Source organism: Micropterus salmoides, unplaced genomic scaffold (genome assembly GCF_014851395.1).
Source record: "Micropterus salmoides isolate LMB-PRFRI ecotype aquatic unplaced genomic scaffold, ASM1485139v1 Ms_hic_scaffold_19, whole genome shotgun sequence".
In the NCBI taxonomy this organism is placed as follows: domain Eukaryota; kingdom Metazoa; phylum Chordata; class Actinopteri; order Centrarchiformes; family Centrarchidae; genus Micropterus; species Micropterus salmoides.
Window position 1 is genome coordinate 10517723 of NW_024041039.1, and position 22055 is coordinate 10539777.

Here is a 22055-nt window from a genome sequence, read left to right on the forward strand (position 1 = left end):
CCAGTCGTTTTGTTAACGGTCACAGCTTATCTCCTGCAGGGCTTTGCATAATGAGTAGGAACAGCACTTTCCCATACTGCTTTACATGGATTTTGTTTAAGGAGTAATTGTTTGAAATAGAAGTGTGTTGAGGAGGAGCTATCACGGCTGTCTCACATGTAGTGTATATCAATTAAGTAGTTAACCAATCAAGAAAAAGTGTTATTGTTATAACAGTTTATTAAGGTACTATTGAATATAAAACTCAGATTCATCGGAGCCTTTTTTGCTGCTGTAGTACAGAGCTCTGGTGAGAAGTGCTTTCATAACCATGCTACATTCAAGCACAACAGATCTACGCCTGAGGTCAATGGAGAACCTGCCAAGATGAACAAATGTTCCACAGCCCAGCCCATTTTTTGTGCTCATTGTTTTCCATATTCAGACTTGGGTTGTTTGCACTGTAAATAATCAGTTCATAACATCCCGGATGTCAGTATATCACATAATTAAAAAAAATGTTTTAATGCATTGCTTCTGTTTTACGTCCTTCTTCAGTTCATTTCGATGCACCCAACTCTGTACTAATATTCACATAACAGAAAAGGATTGAAATGTGAATTCATTTTAATTTTTGTAGATTTTCAGGAAATTTGGTTCACATTTGTGCTAAATTTGGATGAAAACTGTATATGAAGTAGTTAATACTAGCTCCACCTCCAGCAGATGCAACAGCAAAATGCTACTTACACATTGATGCATCATAATGTAATATACAAATCTATTATATTAATCACAGGAGACATTTTTACTTTTGATACTTGATACATTATGTTGATAATACTTCTGTTTTTTGCATGCACACAATGCAGGAACTTTACTTGTAACAAAGTATTTTTACATTGTTATATTGGTCGTTTTACTTGAGAAAAGGATCTGAGTACTTCTTCCACCACTGATTATCCTTCCTGTCCCCTCTCGTGTTTTGTTCCTCTGTCCGATGTGTCCCAGACTGTTCACAGCAGCTCTGCTCTCCAGGTACGCGGCAGACCGTGAATTATGGTAATAGCTGCTGGCAGGAGAGAATAAGAGCAGTTATTAAAATGAATGTGCTGCTGCTTCTCCTGCGGTCAAGGGGTACAGCTGCAGGAGGAGCCTTCCTCTCCTTCAGAGGGCTTCAGTGTGTACGTGTCTTTATTTTTTTTTTGTGCGCGTGTCATCCCTGCTTAATCTCAAATCCAGCTTCCTTTTCCTTTGGCCTTTTCAGATGCAGGTTTTTGGGCACTGATCAGAGTGTCTTATTTGTCCAGCATAGCTGATGCCAGCTTCTCCCCAGTCAAGCAGGCCCAAAGGCCCCAGTCTGCGTTGTGTCTTAACATAGTCAAAGCTTCAAACAGACGCCACACTGTACTGGAGCCTTGGCCCATCCTCTTTCCCTACTTTGAAGTGGGAATCCTTGCACTTAGCACATTCTAATGTCATCATAGTTTGGTTTTGATGGGATCCAAATGCAGGGGCTGGCTCTGTTATACTGGCTCCTTCTGAACTACACATTTTATTCCTGCTGTTTCTCTCCAGTAAACATGACCCTTAGACATTTGGCCACCTAAGCTGCAGTAACTGGCTTGTAATGCCAGCAATGTGTCTTCATGTCTGTTAGCATTAAAGGTAGCACTTAATCCCATTTAATTATCTGCCTGTTGAGGTAGGAAGTAAACATTTAACAGAATATATACCAAACTCTAGCAGTGCCATTATCTGACAAAGTATATAAAATGTTTTAATAACTATTTTTCAGTTTAATAAGATGTATGCAGATCAAGTAGCTGGGCATAATGAGTAGGCTATTTATTATGTTTAGTCGTCTGTTGCTTTTTATATGTGTTTTGACGGCAGCAGTCTTAAAAGGTAGTTTGAGGTATTAGCAGACCATTTATGAGTATTATCCAGTGAAATATCTCTACATCTACTCAATAGCACAAAATATTCTACAGACATTCATAGTTCCCAGTCCAGGACTCCTACCGACTTTTGTGCTACCAACTTTTCCTCTAGGTCAACCACATGGTGATATGGTTGACCTTTTTTTCTTTAAAGGAAATATCTTGGTAAGTATTGGATTGATTGCCATGAAATAACTTTGTCTAATACTTAAATGTATAACCAAGTAGCTGCAAAACCAATGACATTTCCATCACCCTCAGCTGTACGTTGTGTTCAGTGCTAATTAGCAAATGTTAGCTTGCTGACACACTAAGCTAAGATGGTAAACATGGTAAACATGAGGCTTTCCAAACATGAACATGTTGGCATTGTCATTGAGAGCATCTTAGCTTGCTAACGTTAGCATTTAGTTTAAAGCAGCGCCATTAAGTACAGCCTCACAAAACTGCTAGCATGGCTGCAGACTTGTAACTACATTCACACTGCAGGCCTTGATGCTCTACTCCAATATTAGCCAGGTCTGAATGTTTGATTGATTTTTCACATTATTTTTTAAATGTGGCCCATCTCAGACATGAACTGGCAGTGAAAATAATATTATGAGGTACAGAGGTAATGGTCTATGGTTTTATTGTTAAGTTGATTTCAGGTGGAAGAAAGGGAATTCATGAGCAAATTATAACGAGGAGGAGGAAAAAGAAAGTCCCTTGAATATCTCCATCAGTGCCGTCCTCAATGTTTGTGTTCACCACCGCTCCCTCTGACGCAGAATTGTGACGACTGTCTCTCTAGAGGAACGTGAGGTGTCACACAAAACCGTCCAGAATGAGCTTGCATTTCAAAAAATCAGATCAGTATCTGATTTAGATTACATATGAATCTGGCCCAAATTCGAACTGGAAAAGGTCAGATTCCACGTGACTTGGGCTGTTTTCACACTGTTTTAAAAAATGTGATCTGAGTCACATATGAGCAAAAAAAGATTTAGGTCCCTTTAGTCTGAAGTCTGAACAAGGCCTTAGTCTTGTTTAATTGGCATTTAATGATGAAGACTAGCCCGGTCTATCCCTGTGTAAGAACCTTTACTTAACAGAAACAAAAAGTAAAGACATCACATATGTGGATTGTTTCATTAAATGGGTTATGCACAGGTGTCAAAAATATGTTAACAAAAGCAGTGGCAAGTCTTAGAAGTAAAATTTACATGGGATGGGCTACATGGGATAAAAATTAGAGACTGGATGGAGTGTAAGTAATAGTAGGAAGTGGTGGAAGACGTGTACAGTTCACTTGCATAATTTTCCCGCTCATCGAGTTAACTGCCATCTCCAAGTTATTACTTAACTGTATTTAACGGCATTACTGTCACATTACCCGTCTGTTGACACTAATGACAGCTGCGGGTGCACAAACCCTAACGTGTGTGTGTGTGTGTGTGTGTGTGTGTGTGTATTGCTTGTTTGAATGTTTCATAATTCAAACAAGCAAAGATAAGAATCTAACAGTATTACTGAGCCCCCTGAGCCAAAGGGCAGGGACTTCTAGTTGCATAAACCTCCCTGGTCATGATCTTTCCGTCATATTTTCCGACTGTGGGAGAATGACTTGACTGTAGCGGCAAGTGTTTGTTTTCCACGTGAAGCTTCCAAGCCGCAAGTAGTGGTGGTGGCCTAGACTGACACAGGCCTCATGAGGAACTCCAGGATGCCATTAGTTTGAGTGACTGGCTGTGGCTGTGTGTGTGTAGGGCTGCTGTGTTTCTGTTCTGCTCTTGTTGGCTTGTTGCCTCTGTACCTACCACTCTGAGCAGCCATGGCCTTTTTGTTACCCAGGAGTAGCAACACCTGACAGGGACAGTTTTTTGATACAGAAATAGACCTACAGCTGTGCTACTTCAGCTGTGGAGCCTAAGATACTTTAAGAACAGTGGTGGAGGGTAACTAAGTACAATTCCTCAACACAGAATATGCTGACACATGTGCTTTTATGTTAAGATTTAAGAGAGGGGTTTCTGTTTCTGTTCTGCTGAGTGTATATTCCATAATAAAATTACTGAATTAAAAATAAAAAACAACAACAACCACTGAGATTTTATGGGAAAAAACATATACACTTATAAAACACAATGCACTGTTAAGGATTAAACGAGCAGTTTCTAACTTTTTTGGCTTTTAGTTCGGGCCCCTTGCCATAGTACAGATGTCTGAGTCTCCCAAAGCCCCCCAAAATGACAATGATCATCTCTCAACCCCTCAGATAATCTTGTGACCCCTAATTTGAGAACCACTGTACTTTACTGTATATAAAATATATAATGCTACTTACACATTGTTTTGTGAGTAGTAATCTAACATATTTATGAAAATATCAGTCACAGGGGCTATTTATGAATGTAATGAGAACTTTTACATTTGACACTTAAAGTATTGCTAATAATGCTTCTGTACTTTTTCTAGTACAACCTTGAAGTCTTAGAAAAAGAGAGGGCTGCATGAGACAACTCAAATTAATTGGAACTGTAAATGATTTTGTGTTGATAGGGGGCAGACATTATAAGTTTTTACTTCTTTCTGCTCCTTTTAATTCATGTTAAATGCTGTCGTTGCATTGTTTTAAATGAATGAAATAAACAATTTAAATAAATAAATTTAAAAAAACCTTAAACCCAGGATTTTCTTTCTTGCATTGGAGTAGTTTTACATTGTGGTAGTGGTACTTTTACTTAAGCAAAGGATCTGAAAACATCTTTCACCGCTGGTACATGTGTAGTTTTATTTCCAAGACTTTATATCCACATCTTATAGCCACATCACTTCAGCCATTTCAGTTCATACCTTTATCTAGGTGGGTGATCACAACAGCTTGTGTAGCCAGGTCGACTTTTTCTTTTAGTTTCCGCTCAGTGTTTAAACTTCAGTTTTATACGCAAAACGTGCGTTAACCCAAACATCGTGCTGCCTGCTATATGAACCGCCGAGGGGCTTGTTTCTGTGTGCAGGCCAGCCGCTCTACAGGAAACTACAGTGTGGCTGCTGTTTGTGCAGGTGTGCTGCAGTGTGACGCTTACGAAATATGTTGGACGTTCATAGCCTTTGTTTTTTCAACCATTTGGGTCGTTCAAAAAAGCCCCCATTGGAAAGGCAAGGAAAACAGTGTGATTTCCGCCTCGAGTCCATTCTGTGGTTTACCGCTCCCCCTATTTCACTCTCTCAAGCTGGTGAAGCTGAAAGCATGAGGGCACAGTCAGCGTTTATTTATTGAGGCTACTTTCATGTGCGGACTGACAGCTGATATTTCCAACATTTAGCTGTGGGGAAACCTCTGAACTCTGCAGAGAGCCACCTGTGAGCTCTGCCTGGTTATTCCTCCTCTCACAGCAACAAAGATTTTGAGAGAGAGAGAGAGAGTGGGAGAGAGAGGTTGTTCTGTAGCTGGCAACAAGCCAGTACTGAGCTGTCACTCTGTATATTCATCATAAAGGAACTTTATTTGACATATAACGCTGTGGGGCATAATGCTTTGTATGGTTACTCTGGAGAACATAAAAGGGTAACACTTTAATTTAACCCTTCAGTTCAGCATTTATAGGCAATATAAACAGGGTTTCTAACATACTATATTGTAGTTGTAAGCAGAGAAAATTAACATTTTAAGTGTTTAATGTTAATGTAATGTAACTGTCTTTAATTTTAACCTAAAACATAACGTGGATGTAAATGTGATGAGATCACATTGGGCTTTAAGAAAATTGCGAGCGCCAATTTCTAGCTTGTTTTTTGAAAAACGTATTTATAAACAGATACAGTAAACTACTTATCCAACGAAGGTTAAAAATCAAGGGCAACTGGACTTGGTTGAAGATACTGGAAGACGTTTCGTCCCTCATCCAAAGGACTTCTTCAGTTCTGACTGACTGGCAGGGAAACTCAGCTATTTAACCTCAGTGCGGTCGTTGGCCCGGGTCATCGATACCGCTGGTTCGTTAGTGTTCCTTGTTGCTGTGACGACAGTCGTTACAGTCGTTAAGACTACCTGTGGCCAAGACTGAACGACCATCGTTGGTATCTTCACTTGAGGCCAATAGGTTACGTTTGTTGAGTTTCCTGGTCCAGCCAAGTCCAGTTGCCCTTGATTTTAACCTTCGTTGAATAACTATGACCTGGATGACTGAGAATCTTCATAGACAGTAAACTACTTGCTCACATGTGTACTTCATCCTGGTTACCTTCATTGTTTAGTAATAAATACAATAATAAACACTTGAAAATGACCGTATAACGGTTTACAACTGTGTCATAAACCATTTATTAAGAATTTGTAGACTGCCTATGAATGCTAAATATGGCGGGATTAGTGTACGGTGTTATCAATAGTCACAACTTCAGGGTAAAAAATGCCTGCAAAAAAGTAGCAAAAACATGTAATTTGGTAGCAACAAAAACAACATCTGCTCGGTTCACTCGTGTTGATTTTGGTGCAGAGCTCAGCCTGTTTTGTGTAGTCCGACTGTGGTCCTCAGCTTGCCTGTTCCCCTCATGGGAGCTTCCCCTTCTTGCCTGCCTCCCTCCTCCCCTGTTGCACTTTATGAAGCAGTTAAGTTATTTTACATCATGTCTACTTCCCACAACAACCCTCCCCCTTTCTACAAATCTCTCTTGTCATTATGAAAATAGTGCCCCGCTGCTGCTTTGCACACCAGCGTCTGGCAATTGAATGGCCCCTCTGTGGACGTGGACGGTGCGTTTAAAAATGTGTGTTTCATGGAATAGGAGAAGGGAGATGAGTGATTGCTCACAGGTGACTGCTGCACAAGTTGCTCGATAGGAGCTGTGTTGCGTGTGACAGGAGACGTTTCTAGCGTCAGGTGTAATTATGACAAACGACCAGGGTCATAGCTCAGGTGTCTTTGAAAAAGGCCTGAAAAAGGGGAGTACAATACAAAAACAAGTACAGATGTTACAGTGCATACTGCTTGCTCACTCACTGTTTCTCTGCATTATAAGAAGCAAAACAAACAACACTGTGACAGCAGCTCATGTAACATAATAACAGTAAACAGAATATTGTTCAGCTCTCAAATATGTTGTTACTCTACTACTGCAACTCAAAACAGAACATGAATATAGGAACAAGAGTCTACAGCCATGCTAGCAAGTAAGTAAGTAAAGTTTATTTGTATAGCACCTTTCACAGATAAAAATCACAAAGTGCTTCACAGTAAAATGTGATACAATACAACAAAGTAAAATACAATGTATAAGAAAAATTAAATACAGAGGGAAAACATAACAAAAATCATAAAAACCCACGTCTAACAAAAAGCCTGCTTGAATAGCAGAGTCTTCAGTTGCTTTTTAAAAGAATCGACAGAATTCACACAATGTAGAAAGGAAGGCAAAGCATTCCACAGCCTAGGTGCCACTGCTTGGAATGAACGATCCCCTCTGGTTTTAAAATGAGTGTAGGGAACCACTAACAACCTCTGACCTGATGACCTCAAACTACAGGTCGGAGTATGAAGCTGTATCAACTCAGAGATGTAGGGAGGAAAGTTATACTGAATTCTATACTGGACTGGTAACCAGTGAAGTGCTGCTAAAACAGGTGTGATGTGCGCCTTTTGTTAATGTGAGTTAAAAGCCTTGCAGCAGAGTTCTGAACAGCCTGAAGACGGTAAAGCTCCTTCTTGCTAAAACAAGTAAAAAGACTGTTACAGCAATCTAAACAAGAGGAAATAAAAGCATGAATAATCATTTCCAACTCACCCTTTGACACCACTGTTCTTAATTTGGAAATATTCCTTAGTTGGAAGAAACAGTTTCTGACTAGTTGTTTAGAGTGGTACTCCAAGGACATTGCTGAATCAAAAACAACACCTAAGCTCCTGAGGCTCGGCTGGACAGACGGCTCTGTGAGGCACAGTGGTACTTTGAGCCGAAAGCTAACGTCAGAATGCTAACATGCCCACAATGCCAACGTGCTGCTCTTTAGTAGGTATGAAGTTAACCATGTTCACCATCTTAGTTTAGCATGTTAGCATGCTAACACACACACACTGCAGAGGTTCATGGGGATGTCATTAGTTATGCAGGTATTTAAACCAATGTATTGGACAAAATAATATTTGGAGCTTTGGGGCTTGACAGATTCGTTCTTGTACTCAGTCCCACAGTAGACTCTGAGCTTGTTCAATAGGGTTACATAATTTCAAGTACCCGTTAGTACCAATAATTGTTTTGCATATTGATTTAAATACCTTTATCATCTCCAGTTCATTTCTTATTTTTGCTACTGTTATGATGCCACATACGTACTAGTTGAAATTTGTTTGTTAACTGTAAAACTGTAAAAAGCATCAAACCAATTAACAGTAACAAAAAACACTTATTGATTTTATAAGTTATTAGCTTTATGTAATCTATAGCTTAACATTTTGGAAGAACAATTAAGCATGAATTGCTTTACTTTCACTCGATACCCGCGCATCCTATTAAAACGCCCTGCACTCTTGTAGCCTGAATATGGAGGGATTATTTGGTAAATCATTAAAGATAAAAAAAAGAAGATATATTTGGTATGAAACTATGGAAAGTAACTTAGTAAAAGTATTTGGTCAATTTTAGTACTTGACATTTTATCTGTCACGTCCTCTCATGCCACTGAGAATGCCACGAAATCTCTAAACTCACAGGAGGCAGAAATAGTCAAGGCATGATCTGACATGTTAAGCATCTGTGAGCATGGGGTGCTTTTCTTTCCTATATTGATGCAAGTTCCTAATAGTCTTTAATCCCCATCCATCATCTTGGCAGGCCCTTCCCTCCATACAGCTCACTGATTGGCTGAGAGCCAGTGGCCAGACGGTACACTGAGTTCACAGCCATTGTGATGTAACAGTGGGAACTCTACCTGATGGCTCACCTTTTGTCTCTGCTGAGCTCCGTTTGACCTCTAGTCAGCTTTACGTTGGTGATTGATATCGCCTGTAAACACACAAACACACACCCTTCAACCTTTCATTAGCGCTCACAAGGCTCCTTTAATGTTTTGCACGTACACACATACACTCGCACACACATGGACTTTGACAAGTGACAGAGGAGGAAAATAGGTTATGCAAACTGGAATTGCAGGTTTTGGGCTTTCAGCAGCTGCAGCAATGAGTTGTCTGAATGGCTGGATGAGTAAGCAGGTCTGTCTCATTGTCTGTGAGTTAATCACTGACCTCATTCTTAAATTTCCCTTGAAAACAACTTGGTCAGGCTCACATGCAGCTAAGTTTACTGGGTCTAGACTATGACTGTGAAACCAGCGGGGCCCAATTGGGAATGCGGATTGCCAAGAAATCCTGTTCTCATACAGGTTAGTAAAAAGATCTGGTGGAGTTTCAGTGGAATACAAACTTACACTGAAGTTCACAGTAGTAAGTAAGAAAAACATTTATCCTCCGTCTTCTATATATTTATTCAGATCCTTTTCCTTGTTAAATATAATCAGGCCATCAAAAGACCTCAAATGTCTTGCAAGATGTGTTTTTGTAGTCATACGAGTAAAAAAAAATATTTTGTCTGAAAATATAGTTTAATTAATGGTTTTATCAAAATGATGACAATAAAAAGAGACAAAGCTGAGGTGGATGTCTGACAGCAGATTTACCACTGTGAAATTCTTACAAATTTTAAAAGAAAGAGTCCTTGATTTCAGACAGATGTAAACAAAAGCATGCTTCTCATTTCTAGCCAGCAACCACTGATGTAGCCTGCTGAAATGAAAATGGTAGCTGGCAGCCAGCTAGCTAATAAAGCTAACATTAGCTCCATTAGTTGGTTGGTCTCCAAGTTTCCATCTGACACGTATTTAAAGAGCAACTTAACACCCAGTTTTAGCTTTAACACAAGACACACAACACAACACGAAACTCTTGTATAAGGGGTCTTGCTCCTGCTATATACATGATATTGTGCTAAAAGGCTAAAGCTGCATGTCCCAGGTAAATCGTCAATATCCTCACCAGCTGATATATATATATTTATATACACATTTCTAAAAAAAACTAGTTTATCTATTATCTACTATCTAGACATATGAAGCTCACACAGTATGGCTCTGTTTCAAGGCTATACTTTTAGTAGCATCGTTACAAATGTCAATAGGATTTTGAGGGAGGTTTTATTACTTCTTCATCAGTACCCAAAAGCTGTGGTTTATCTTTCTTTAATCCGGTCTGGCTGCTCAGTTTACAAAGTTGTTGTATATTTTAAACAGTGTGTTTTCACTTTTACAGTAATAGTAGTTATAAGGTGTTTAGGATGAGTAATAGGCCTACAATATGTTCAGCAAATGTAATTCTTTCTTGGGAAATGTTGGCTGGGGTTGTGGTAGTGTGTAGTGTAGATTTACTCAAATCCACTAAAAAGCCTACCTAACATTAGCCTAAACTGTGACAAAAATATGAGCCTATCCTTTAAGTAGTGTTACTCATTTAACATTGAATAATACATTTTAGAAAGATATGACTTGCCTCCTGTAACTGTTGAAGGACAGGGTCAGACTGGTGCTACAAAGGTCACAGGGTTATGTGTTAACACACACTCCCAACTACCCCTTACCCTCCCTCCCAGTCCTGTCCAGCAGGTGCCACAATGTGACCTTGATTGGGAATATGGGATTCTGGGAATGTGGGTGTACAAGTGCTGGCCCTTTGGGACAATGTGAGGAGGATCTGTGACAGCGCGGCTGTGATCTAGGCAGGCCCAGGCGTACTGAGGGTGACAGACTGAGCCAGACTGGGCCCCGGGTCACTTTCCACTAGACACCTTTGATGTCTGCTCATCGCTGCTCGCTGACAGTTGGTGCCTTTCTAAATCATCGCCTATCCCACATTACACTGACAAGACCACCCATATCTGAAGAAATGTCCTGCCAGGTTTAAGTTTTCTCAAGAATGCGACCCATCTGAGCATCCCCCAGTCCATCTGGACCCCTCTTAACCTGGGAAACCCTACAATGAATGCAGTCTGTATGTGTTTTTGCTGTGTGGCCTTGTCATTGGGGACAGTTGAGAGCCTCTGTAAGTTAATTCCAAAGTCTCAGTATCTTCTGAAGAAATTCACATGTGCTCAGTTGTGCTCGATAAATGCCATAGAGATTAACTTACATTCGTCTAGTGTGACAAGGAATTCATGCAACTCCAAATATCTGCTTGCTTGAACAGTAAGTCATCGTCATTTCATATTTGGCACACACCTCGACACTTACACAAGACTGGATGAAAGGAGGTTGATGATAGATTAGTTTAAGGGTTCTTTCCTCTAAATTACTGCTGTACTTCATTTAGATTACTTTAACCCCCGTTCACCGTTACTCATTCAGGACAAAGTCTTTTTGTGCTGCTGTTTATTCAGACCAACAGCAGGTGATTGGCTTTGATATGGAAGGCATTTGATAGTGTTTATGGGAGTTTGTTGGAGCAGATGTGAAATGTAAAGGGCTGTTAAAGATGCAGACAAAAGGTAAAGTGCCTGTTTGAGGAGATAAGGCAGAGAGGAGGGAGATAGGGAAGACGGTTATCTGACACAATCAGTATGGGTCTTGAGAGTAAAGCTGCACCTGTCTGTGTCAGTGTGTCATGTGTGTGTGTGTGTGTGTGTGTGTGATTTGTAGAGGAAATGTTTTAAGAGTTCTAATAGCCTATAATGACTTTGTTAGTAGTTGGACATGACAGTCTTTGTGAGTTGACAGGCAGTTCGCTCTGCAGGGACACTGTGTAATGGAACTGCACATTTCCGAGTGGCTTTTTATTGTGGCCAGCCTAAGGCACACCTGTGCAATACCCATGCTGTCTGATCAACATCTTGATATGCCACACCTGTGAGGTGGATGGATTATCTTGGCAAAGGAGAAGTGCTCACTAACACAGATTTTGACAGATTTGTGAACAACATTTGAGAGAAATAGTCCTTTTGTGTACATAGAGAAAGTTTTAGATCTTTGAGTTAAGCTCATGATGAATGGGGGCAAAAACAAAAGTGTTGCATTTATAATTTTGTTCCGTGTAGTATTGACACTGCATTTTATACATGGTTTTATTGATTTGACACTAGTTGTATTCCAGTATTCATTATATTATGTAATGATTTAACGTTGCACCACACTTTATCATTGCTAAGCATTTTAGCATAATTATTTTATGATATTATGGTACTAACACTGGCCAAGGCCGAGACGGGAATACTAAATTTTGCTCTTCATTTTTACATGGCAGAATGAGAATAACTATCCTTGAATCCTAGCTTGGTTTGACGCTAAACATCAGCATGTTAGCATTGTCATTGTGACCATGTTAGCATTTAATTCAAAGCACCTCTGTGTCTGAGTACAGAGCGTCACAGAGCAGCTAGCATGGCTGTCGACCCTTAATCTTGTTTCTGATAAATGACTAAAGATTAGAATCAATTCACAAATAGTTGTTGATAAATATTTTGTCAATCAACTGATTGATCGACTAATCTGAAACTGTGGGGTTTCTGTGTATTTTCCCTGCATTCCTTCTCCCAGTTGTCTGTCTTGGTGTATGTGTGTATAGGCATGGCTGGGTCGTTGCCAGTATAGCACTCTATCGAAATCGAAAGATCGGCAGTTCAATTCCCGGCTCCAGTCTGCGTGTCGAAGTGTCCTTGGGCAAGATACTTTACCCCGAATTGCCCTTGTGGCTGTTCCACCAGTGTATGAATGTGTGTGAATGGTGAATGCGATGTAGTGTAACAGCGCTTTGAGTGGTCGCAAAGACTAGAAAGGCGCTATCATTTACATCTTTAATTATACATGTTTATAAAACCTGAGTGTTTTACTTTCTGCCCTTGTGAAAGCATTTTGTAAAATGGATTTTAAAAAGTGCTCTAAAATTAAAGATTATTATTATTATTATTATTATTATGTTAAGTAGTTCAAAAGGTAACAAATGGATTGAAGAAGATCAGAGGTCATTGGTAGGGTCTACTTGATGAATTAAAGAGGTAAAAAGGAAATGTTCACAACCTGAACAACCCAAAAGTTGTCTGTAATGGTTTATAACTGATCTATACAGCATCAGTAAATGATTGATTAACCACTAGTAAAAGGATAAGTTGCATCACATAAACCCTTAGTAAAGGATGACCTATTTGAAAGTGTGATTGATGCGTGCAAATAGGCTATACAGTTTTAGCTGACACCCGCCAGCCAATCAGAAACATGAATTTTCCTTCGACATCAAAAAACATAATCCCATATACACACTTTCGATTATTTAAAGCATTTCAAAGTTACTTGTAACTTGCTGTAAGATCCCTTTTATGTGCATGCATTTGTTTTTCTGATGCATGTTGTCAAAATACACATTTAAATGCACAAAATTTTGTCACAAAATCATTCTTCTATCAAAAAGTATCAATTTTGGTGTTGGTCTTCATTTCTTTGATTTTCACCGTCTTGTGTTTGGCAATCTCTACCGCCAAACACAGTAGTTGTGAGAAGAACAATAAATCACTGTATTATCTCACTCACATTAACCACTAGACATTTTATGAGTGTGTGACATAAGTCAAAGGTCATTTGCCTCAGGATAGTCATGAAGAGTCTGTGAGCTCAATGTGTGTCACTGATGTTTTGTTGTGGCTCTGCTTTTGATTAATTTGGTAAAGACTATCAAATTGCACCTGTTTTCTCAGTATGTTACACACAAACACACACACACACACACACACACACAGGTAAAACATGCACACCAGCGACCCACTGGAGGTCATATTGTAGGGCTCTGGCTGTAGTCCTCCTGTTCCTCCTTGCACAAACGAGTAGATGGTTATGGTTATGGTATGGTCTCAAAGAGATGCACCCAGAGCGTTTCCCACAGACGCTAAATAACTACACCTAACTCACTTTTTCTGAAAGCATTGGTATTGGATGCCCTAAGATGAGAAGGGTCTGAGTGGCCCGTCTCTTGGTATCTCCTCCATGCTTTTGAGACAGTGCTATATGAGGCACAGAAAACCTTCTTGCAACAGCATCTACCAGTGTAACCTAAATGGACTGCAGGTACCATCTTATGCTGTCAGTAGTGACAAGGAAACTAGCAAAACGCAAAACTAGAGAACAATCAGTCAGGAAAGATAAGGAGCAAGTATTTGTCTTTGACTACCACCTACAAAACCTTTCCCTTTTTGGGGGTTGTCTTGCTGTTGCCTCTCCAGTGCACCTGTTGTCACTTTTAATTGCACCAAAACAAGTGACACTGATTAAAATATACAAACATGCCCTATTTTGAAATTACTTTTTTTTTAGTTCAGATTTATTGCATTAAAATCACACAAATTGAGCAGAGGAGCACAACTGCAGAATCTTTAATTGTTTTGCCTTTAATTACCTAACTAGTGTTTTAACAGCAGCACATACGTAAGCAACCATATCAAATAATGTAATAATATTTAGTATCAGAAACCTGGCAGACCTAATCAACAGTCAACCATCAAGCAGAAGACCCATTGTTAAGCGCCTGTCGCAGACCATTGCTGTGGACCTTTTGGTTGCATCACTGGCATTTGTTGGCCTTTGGTGGGAGTTCAGACTGTGTGCTGCATTGGTGCATTAGTGTGTTGTTTCAGGTACGGCTGAAGTGGTTAATAATATGATTGAGTAATAGATCCATAAGTTTGAAGGCTTATCAGATGGGAAAACACTGAACAGCTGTTTGTAATAATACAAGGAAGTATTTTACAAGATGAGTTATCAAGATGGCCATTCTTTTATCTTTCATAGGGATAATCTACCAGGAATGTGCACTTGCACATATTATGTAGGGCCACCTCAGCACATTGCGATGCAGCAAAAGTTGAGTAAGGTTCATTGTTGTCTGTATTGACGCAACTGATATCTGTCTGAACTTTGTTTAGCCTAGCGAATCATTGACTTTACCAATTAGTTTTTCCCTTTTGTTGCTGCCTCTGTCTGTTCTTTTCTTCTTGCACTTAACACATGTCACCACAAGGGTGGTTACTCAAGGTGGAGGAATCTAGGTGGAAGAGTAATGTGCGCCTGAATTCACCTGTGCATTACAAATACAGAGTACAGAGCAAGCATGCATGTTGGTCTTCAGCTGTATCCTTTTTGATGTGTTAAAAGTTTGACCTTTAATAGAAAACATGAGATGAACAAAACTTTTGATCGGACCGGCTAGTTCTTTGGCTCGGTGCATCTGGGTGGGTGTGGTTTATTTTTATCATAAATTTGAAAGTGATACTAGCGCTATTTTAAGTCATAGTTAAGGACACTTCTTCTTGACTTTTCTACTCTCATTGTAATTATCTAAACCACACCTGTCAGCTGTTAACTTTAATAGTCAAACTGGTATTAAAACATATTTGCTGCTCAGGGTTTATATGGGGCACATGCATATACAAACACAACCAACACGTGACTTTGCAGCAGCAGATTTTGAATATTGATCTGCATTGAAGGGAATGTGTTTTTGTCGGACCTCTGCATACATATATAGAGTTACATCAGCAACAAGCAACAACACAAGGAAAATAGCTATAAAAACAGTGATTTCTTTTTCCATTAAGTATGTCAGCAAAATAGTTTTGTTGTCTATAAAACAAGTGAAATACCCCACAAAATATTCTGAGCTTTTTCCAGTGTTTTTTTTCTTAAAAAAGATGCGAAAACAACCACCCTCCTGTTCAACCACCCCCCCCCCCACCACCACACACACCTAATGTGGCTTAATAGCGGTTTTAAAAGTAGTTTTACAATAATGCTCACTCCGCAGCTTGCTCACAAAGCTGGCAGGCTGGCAGGTCAGAGCTTGTGATTGAGTCAATGAGACCATTATGTTCCCTATGTTGCAGCCAGAGCCTATAACCTGCTCAACTGCTGGCTGGGGAAAAGGCCCCACAGGAAAAGCACAGGAGAAACCCACACAGTTGCATAAGCACGCTCACACTTGTTTAAGCACACCAGTATGAGCACATGGACAGAACCTAAATAGACAGACACACTACACACATACTACATACATTCAGACACAACCTTCACAAATGAGCAGGGACACTAACACAAAAAGTACACAGTCATACTGGAGTCCCTGAAAGGCTGCAATGATCGTTGAAGAACAGAAAAAATGTTTCGTGAAAACTAGACTGGCAACTTCCTATTCCAAGTTAGATACGTACCACTTACTGACCTCTTATAGGGCAACAACTATAAAGTCTGGCCTGAGGGTGGCACCAGAGGAAAAGCCAGGGGTTTATCCTTTGTGCAGTGGTCATTTTCAGAACATCTCAGACTCAGCTTTTCATTCATACACTTGTCTCAGCTTTCAACTGTCTAAGCTGGAGCCTCAGCCCAGCTTAGACAGTCTCTTTGGGACTTCCTCTGACAGAGTCTGATGGAAAAGCCATTACAGTTCAAATGTTAGTGTCGAGCACAGTAGCACATTAGTATTCACCTCAAGGAGTCAGTGTAGGTTTATCTCCATCTTGGAGTGCCTTATCTACTGTGTGACATTCCCAGTAGATTTCCATTAAAAGGTTTAGAGAAGTTGACCAGATGTACATTTGCCAAACCAACCTGTTTGTCCTGTGCCACGCATGGACAAACAAAGATGAGAACCATGCTTAATCTGAAGTGTTTTCAATCAGTGTGTTTCAGTTTTACAAGAGAGTGATAAGGACTAAGGACTGGTTGGCAAACATACATCTGGTTGACTTTTCCACCTCAGATAAAGAGCAGCACACACCCTCTTTTCTAAGCTTTGCATTTGGGACTGTCTTCCAAACATAGCTAATCCTCAAGCTGGATCTCTACTTGAAAAGACTGATGTAGCTTCTGAGTTATAGTTCAGTGTCAGATCATGGTATGGTACATCCCCCAGTTCGGTCTCTGTGTGGTAACTCCGTAGCTCCTCAAAGTAGAATTAGAAATCGAGCTACAACTGTGCTTCAGCTCTTGAGCTTAATACTAATGTGCTAATGTACTCAAAGCTAACACGTGATATATTAGATGGTCAGCATGCTACCATGATATTGTCGGCTTGTTAACATGTACACGCCATTAAAATTCAACCTCTAGGTATTTTCTGGTATTCCATCCATCCAATAGTTGACAAAATATTTCACTCAGGACCAGAGAGTTGGACATCTGCTCTACATTGCTATCTCTAGAGCTACACCACTAGCTTAGCTAAAAAATAGGCCATCCAAAGGGAACAGTTGTTTGACGAGCAGCTGGTTTAAGTTACAATTCAATCGGCATTGTGCAAAACATTTCTATTATTTACCCTGGCTCTAGAACACTGGGAGGATTCGGATTAATTAATCATCTCACTTATTGCAAAATTATATCGAGACTGCCACAGTTAAGTCAAAGGTATAGGCCAAGATAAAATAAAGCTCAGGTAATATTTTTCGAGCTTTGTGATGGACAAAATATTTCTGTGGCAGATTTTATAAAAACACACTTATGTTTAAATGGTTTTGGCTTCAATATGATTTCCAGTGATAACAATTCTCACATAATCCAAATAACTGTACAATACCACGGCACAAGGCCGGCCAGCCGGCCCCAGGGTGGGGGAACACTATCAGGGAGATTGGGTGTCTTTTTTTCTTTGCCTCCACATTCATTGCATCTATAATCAGGTCATAACCTAGTTGATGTGTTTATGAGATAAGCCGCTGCACTGCAGGCAAGTACATGTGAAGAGTATAGAGTGGCCGGGTGTGGAAAACCACAGTCACATGATGGACACTGCAGCTCCTCCGACTCAAACCTGAGCGTGGGCGGCGAGTTGTCTTTTTATGTGAAGTATACACATTAGGCTCTATGTAATTACAGAACGACTGTGGTGTATAATTTGAGTCATCACAGAGAGAGTGAATGAAGTGTGTATGGTGTTACTGTAGTGTGGGAAAGAGGTGTGTGGGTCAATATTGGGAGGGTGTTGTTGTACACCACCAGGGGGCAGTAGAATAGCTCCCAAAGGACCTGTGGGGCTTCACTGTCAGAATGCAGGTCACAATCTAGTTTTCTCCAGTGTCCTCTCTTTCTTTTTGTCCATCTTTACTTTTTCTTCCTCTCATTTCATTTTCTCTCATTCTGCTCACCCTCCCGCTTTCTCTTCCCTCCCTGCTTTCCCCATTTCTCAAAGCACAGACAGTTCGCTTGCACAATTGAGTTATTTTCAGTACAAACACCTACCGATTTCTCCACTGCTAACCAAATTACTGTACATATTTGTGGGTCCACTCATGAGAGATGTGAGGTTGGCATGTTTCGGGGGCGGGATGGAAGAAGTGAGTTGAGTACAGTGGGTGGGTACCCCACCCCGTACCACCAAGAAAAAAGAAATGAAGGGGGAAAAAAAGAAAATACTGATATTCATTTTTTCAAATACAATTATGGGCACCTTCCAATCTTATATCCTATATTCTTTACACAAACACAGCGCACTAGATCGGCTAATTGCAAACTGTTACAAACAAGCTAAAATGGAAGCTGTCTGTGTAGTCTAACTGTTAAGCTTAGTTTTCCACGTACCTTAAAATTTGGCACATTCTTGTAAACTTAGCTGCTGGCGGAGACTCTCTCTCTCTCTACCAGTGGTACCTGCAGTCAGTGAATCACATCAGGAGCAAAACATTCACTTTCCTCATGCACTTTCACTGCGGCGGCATGCTGGTACTTCTCTCACACACTGGGAGAGACTCGCTTCCCACAGCAAACCCATTGATCTCCGTCACATACACAGGTTACCCAGAACACCTTCCTTAAAGGGGGAGGCTCAGCCAGTAGAGTTAGGCTGTCGGCATGCCAACCTAACTTGTTAGAAAACATAGTAACTGTATACCGTGACTAAGTGTTTGTTTACCTTGATAGACAGAGAGAGGCAGTTGCAGAGGAAGTACTCCGATACTTTACTTCAGTAAAAATACTAAGACCATACTGTACAAATACTCTATTAAGTCCTGCATTGGAAATGTTACTTGAGTAAACTTTTGAAGTATAATGTACTCAAAGTATCAAAAGTAAAAGTACTCATTGCAGAAAAGTAATAATTTCTTAAGTAATTTTATGGACCCTGACCTAGCTACAAGAATGCACTGCAAAAAGTGAGTTCTCAAAAACAAGGGAAAAAAGCATTAAAATGGGGGACATATTGATAAAATAAACAAAATTATCTGCCAAAAGAACAAGAATATTTCATTTGCTACTTAAGGAACAAGTGAAATTCTCTAACGTAAAAGCCGCCTGGTAAGAAGAAATATCTTGTCAAACAAAAAACAAGTATATTTTGCCTTCAATTAAGATAATTAATCTTACTTAGATTTTAGTTTTTGCAGTGTGGGGATCCAACAAACATTTAGTGATGCCAAAACAGTTGACTGGTTCCTAGCATTCATGAAGAGGATTCTATGCCTCTCTGTCCACACCACACCAGCCTTGTTCAGGCAGTGGGCTTTAATAAAGTAAAAGCGGGTGAATTCTTTGATGGGCTATGTCCTACCAAGCTTAGGAGCATGGATGAGACAGGCATCCAAAGGTCTAGAAACCCCGGCCTGTAGTAGCAACAAAAGGGGCTCGACAAGTTGGGAGGATGACGAGTGCAGAAAGAGAATATAAAGTTACCACTGTGTGTACGATAAATGCTGCAAGGTAATTTGTTCCCTAGAAAGAGAATCCTATTGTCTCACCAACTTTGCTAAGAACACGAATGCCAGAAAGAATGATCCACACATCCTCATACTTGATAGGCACCACTCACATAAAATCAAGCGAAAACTTCCAGGGCTGAAAAATGAAGTGTCAAAAACTGCAGGTTCTGGAGTCAGTCCCCATAGACCCTCATATTAAAACTTTTGGGGGGGAATTTTTTTATAACTCCCCTGTTAAAATTATATTAAGGCTTAAGGTTATAATTGAGGGGATTTCGCAGTAGCCAGGCTTCATTCGGCCTTGCCTCAACTCCACCAATGCTCCACCTCTTTGCCCATTTTTGTAGTTAAGTGAGTCAGGCACTGCCAACACGGCTGGAGCCTCATACACTGAGCTTCACAATCGCTTTTCAGAAACTTACAGGTGACGTCATGGAGACTATGTCCATGTTTTATACAGTCTATGTATAAAATCTTAAGAGGCTGTTAATCTAGCAAGAGATCTTGGCATAATCTTGATTTCACTACCAGACCACAGCAGCCATGAAATGCAGCCCTTCATCAGGATCTGTTTCACCATCCTGAAGGTGAGCTACAACAAAGTGGCTGAACAATGGATGACCATAAACCATGAGAAGAGGATTACAGGGTTCCCACACATTTTTTCTAATTAATTAATTGTTCCATAATATTTTACCCCATTTCCATGACTTTATTTAAACAGTTTAATATAGGTAGGTCTATATAGCGATCATAGGATGCAATAGAGAGGCTAAGTCCCTCACCTTGTGGTCGACCACCATAGGACCTTATTTCGGAAAAAATATGTACAGTAGCGAGAGGCAATACATTTTTTTAAATCTTGTTTGAATTGTGCCCTGAATTACACAGGTTTACAGAAGGATGCACTTGTTCAAAGTCCTGATCTCTGTTGCCTGAAATTGTGTCTAGTTGTTAATTTTTGGAATTCTTCTTCCATTGTGCAGTGGTTCTGGCGGACCTAGCAGCTGGCAACCTTATTTTAGCAGATAAGGGGTTCTTGATCTCAAACATTGAGCCTGTGGGTGCCATAGTAAACCACCGTCCATCCTCAACAAGGGAAAGTTCACAGAGATTGAGGTGAAAGCAACTAAGGCCATTTTTCATCTTGAGAAGGTAAATGCCAGGCTGAAGGAGTTCAGGATTCTGGACCTGATTTCTTCAACTCGAACCAGCCAATGCGCTGGTGCAGCTCTGTTGTGCCTTGGTAAATTTGCAAAACCTACTCATGCTGCTCCCTGTTTAAAAACAAGTTGTTGGAGTATGTTCTTCAAAATTCTGATATGGTTAAGGCAAGGATATTAAATATGTAATTGGATCATTAGCTTCCCTGTACTGGTACAGGTACTGACAGGAGACACTACGGGAATGCTGATATACAGTAAGTGTATTAACAATGTTTGATAATACAACAGTGCAGTGATACAAATTAATTCTGGAAAAAAGGACAGTCTAAAATTAATAATTGGAGGAATGAATGACAGTTCAAGAATACCGACGCTATGAGGATAACTGAGGCTACCATTAGCTAACATCCAGTGGATAAATGGATAAATGGTCACCCAGTGGATGACATGGGTCACACATAAAGTAATAGTTTGTCGTTTTCAGATGAGTTTAAAAGACTGGCTGATCAAAAGAAGAAAGACAAGTGATGCCTATGATGACAATGAGGTGGGTCTCTGCTGTCTGGCAGCAATGTTTTGAAAGGTGAGCCAATGGATACACAAATATTTGCAGATACCAATTTTTTAAGTGGTTTTACATGTTACCAATTACAGTTTTATTGATTGTATGTCATACTAGACAGGACATGTGGTGATGCAGGGAAGCTCAGATGTGAGTTGACGCCAGAGAAGAGAAAGTGAACAGGAGCATAGAAGAAAGAAGCAAAGTACAGCTGCTGGTGCTGTACCAGGAGGAGCAGAGGCAGGAGGACAGAAAAGATCAAGGCCAATAAAGACCGGCTGTCGCCACAGCACACCCGGCTACTCATAGGCAATCTGGTTTTAATCCGGGGAGGACGGTGAACCCAAAATTCAAGCCTTGGCTGTACTATACAGCTGACCATGAGTACCACATGTAACATATTGAGCAGTATGGGGCTTGATCTCTCAAATGCTTTAACAATTATATCCACCACCACTTCTTAAAGAATAAAATACATCAAAAATCTTGTTCCCATAGGAATGTCAGGCTTAAATTTTATTCTTCCCACATTTAATAGAAAATCTATTGCTTTGTTTATTTTAAACTTTTGAGCAGGGTGCTCAGTGCTGGGGGGGGGCAAGGTGGTTCAGTGGTTAGCACTGTCGCCTCACAGCAAGAAGGTCACGGATTCAAACCCCAGTTGCCCCGGCCTTTCTGTGTGGAGCTTGCATGTTCTCCCCGTGTCTGCGTGGG

General features: G+C 40.2%; 2 long non-coding RNA genes across 3 annotated transcripts; one reads left to right on the forward strand and one right to left on the reverse strand.

The window, feature by feature from the left end:
* Positions 1–249: 249 nt before the first annotated feature.
* Positions 250–18633, reverse strand: LOC119910052. The gene is made up of 3 exons (XR_005445579.1): positions 18499–18633; positions 8845–8906; positions 250–1048 (listed from the first exon to the last, which is right to left on the reverse strand). It is a non-coding gene; the product is annotated as an uncharacterized LOC119910052 (long non-coding RNA).
* Positions 8972–21836, forward strand: LOC119910051. 2 transcript variants are annotated; one of them, XR_005445578.1, is made up of 3 exons: positions 8972–9285; positions 20600–21362; positions 21459–21836. It is a non-coding gene; the product is annotated as an uncharacterized LOC119910051 (long non-coding RNA). The 2 variants fall into 2 exon arrangements; XR_005445577.1 differs by lacking the exon at positions 8972–9285 and having other exon boundaries at positions 11861–21362.
* The last annotated feature ends 219 nt before the right edge of the window (positions 21837–22055 follow it).